This window comes from Rattus norvegicus, chromosome 8 (assembly GCF_036323735.1).
Source record: "Rattus norvegicus strain BN/NHsdMcwi chromosome 8, GRCr8, whole genome shotgun sequence".
NCBI classification, from domain to species: Eukaryota; Metazoa; Chordata; class Mammalia; order Rodentia; family Muridae; genus Rattus; species Rattus norvegicus.
The window spans coordinates 86605408-86608226 of NC_086026.1; positions in this window are offsets into that span (position 1 = coordinate 86605408).

Below are 2819 nucleotides of genomic sequence, written 5' to 3' on the forward strand. Positions count from 1 at the left end.
GAGGGGAGTAGTTTTCCTGAATGTGATCCTCGAAGAGTCCAGAAACAATACAGATGTGAAGATCAAGTTGGTTGTAAGCTATCTAACATGGTGCTGGGAACTGAACTCAGCTTCTCTAGAAGAGCAATGTGTACCCTTAACTGCTAAGCAATTTCTCCAGTTCATATCATTAGATTGTTTTTGTAATGTTGGCAATCAAACCCAGACCTTTATGTGCAGGAAAAGTGCTTTATCCTTGAGTCACACAATCCCTATCCCCATATTATTTTGGGATATTAAAAATAGATCATTATTCTACTTTCCAAGTTCTTTTTCTGATTCCTCATCCATCACTTCTGTGTGTGTGTGTGTGTGTGTGTGTGTGTGTGTGTGTGTGTGTGTGTATTTCATATGGAAAGTGAGTATAATAGAAGCTTTACCCTTACTGGCTAGTGATCAAGGTCTCTGGCCTATCTGATCTCAAGGTTCCTAGCTACCTGGTGCTGGGAATGGGTTGTATCTGACAGAGTAAGCTTTAAATCCAATCAGATATTGGTTGGTTAGTCCCACAAATGTGTGCCACTATTGCATTAATAGATCTTGCAGGCATGGCACCATTGCAGGTCATAAGGTTTGCAGTTGAGTTGGTACTTCCCAGTACCTTGATCACTTGACATTAAGGGTCAAGACTGTAGGTAGGCACAAGCTCAACTTTCCCAGGTTTTTCAGTTTAGAATCCATGGTTTCTGGGGCACAATATACCTTCCAGTTCCTGAGAAACCAATGCACTCCCTCAGGCAGTGAAGCTTTCAGGCTGCTTTGTGTTTCTCCGTGTGTTCCCTTAGTAGTCAAGGAAGCGTGGAAACTTGACAGGACAATTGGTTTTAGGCATTAATCTTGTGTTCTCTGTATAATGTGTAAACATCATTATATCCTGGCAACTACAATTGTATTGACTCTGGGAATTGCCATTATATTCTATTTCTGATAAAGATATAAAAAATCTGATTGCTCTCAATAAAATTGTCACAACTTCAGTAATGCTGTGGCCCCTCCAAACTGGCCTGATTTAATTTCTCATGGCATTATCCAGTGACATTGGCCCAGTAAGTTAGTACAGGTCCTTACAGTGGATCACTCAGTCAAGGAAAATATTAAATATAAAAATGATCCAGGCACAAGCTATCTTGGAACTCTGGGACACTGTGAAAAGACCAAACCTACAAATAATAGATATAGATTTAGCAGAATAAACCATTGTCAAAACATTTTTAACAACATTATAGAAGAAACTTCCCAAATCTAAAGACAAATATGACCTAAGAAGTGCAAGAGGCATACAGAATATCAAATAGACATTGACAGAAAAGACACTACTTTGGACAAATAATAATGAAAATTTAATATACAGAACAAAGAAAGGATATTAAAAGGTGCAGGGGTAATGGACTGAGGATTCAGCTATGAGAAACAGGGAGTCAAAGCAAAAGGTAAAGACCTATGATAGAAATATCTAGAAGTGTCTCAGGAACCAGAACTGTGCCTTAGAGGCTCAAATGCAGTCATCCACGTGGACTCACAGTGGTTATAGACCTTGTAAGTTCAGGTCCCTAATGTAAAGAGAATACCATTCAACTATAAAATATGTATATCTTCCTTGCATAGTTTAATGTCTTTACTATGGATCATATTTTATTCTCAGTGTATATATTAAGAAAATAGCTATCATATTCCACTGTTTAAAGAACAGTGACAAAAAAGGTCTGTAGAAGTTTATCATAGACAGCAAATCAATCTTATTTTTTAAATTTAATTTTTAGAATAATTTTCTACATCTACAGTGTTCATATCATTTCCACCCCTCCTATTCCATCTATATTCCCTCAACCCCTCTAAAATCCATGACTTTTTAAAAACTTACTGTCACATATACATATTCATACATAATGTATAAGTATGCATATATGTTTAAGCTTTACCACTTGGGGTTAGATTGACAGTCTATCAGGGGACTTATCCCTAGAGAAGATTGATTCTCTTTCTGTCTGTCTCTGTCTCTGTCTCTGTATCTCTCTCTCTCTCTCTCTCTCTCTCTCTCTCTCTCTCTGTGTGTGTATGTGTGTGTGTGTGTGTGTGTGTGTGTGTGTGTGTGTGTGTGTACGCACCCATGTGTGTGTGGGGGTGGGGGTGAGGAGTGGGGTGATTGTAGCCGTTAGTTTCCCATAGCTCTTTATCTAGGGTTGGGGCTTTGTGACATTTCTCCCATCCAAGATAGCATGTCAAATGGCATTGTCATTACACAGATCTTGTTTAGGCAAGGATAAGGTTAAAATTTCAAGGGTACAGGTTCCTGTAACGTCTAAAAGACATCTTGCAGAAACTTTCCTGGTCTTCCCTTCTCATCTATCGTGCTGTTTAAGTCTTAGGTGTAAGGGCTATGTTGTAAATGTATCAATTGTTGCTTGAACATCCTACTATCTGTTGTCTGTATTTTAACAAGTCTTATATTTCTGTACTCATCTCCACCTACTGCAGAAAGGAACTTCTTCGATGATGGATTAGAGCTGTACTTATCTATACATATATACAGATAAGCTTTTAAACTGGAGTTGGAAATTATACTAATTTAGAACAGTGACAGTGTTAGATCCCATGGACAGTTGGCTGGGTTTAGAAATACCAGCCATCAGTCTCCTTGCTATGTAGTAGGTCTTGAGTCCAATTAGACAACTGCTCATTACTCCTAAGATAGAAAGGCCAATAGTGCATCATTGAGGGTATCTTGGCATTACGATCATTGTTGTAGTCCATTAGTTTATTAAGGCATACATGGAAAAGGA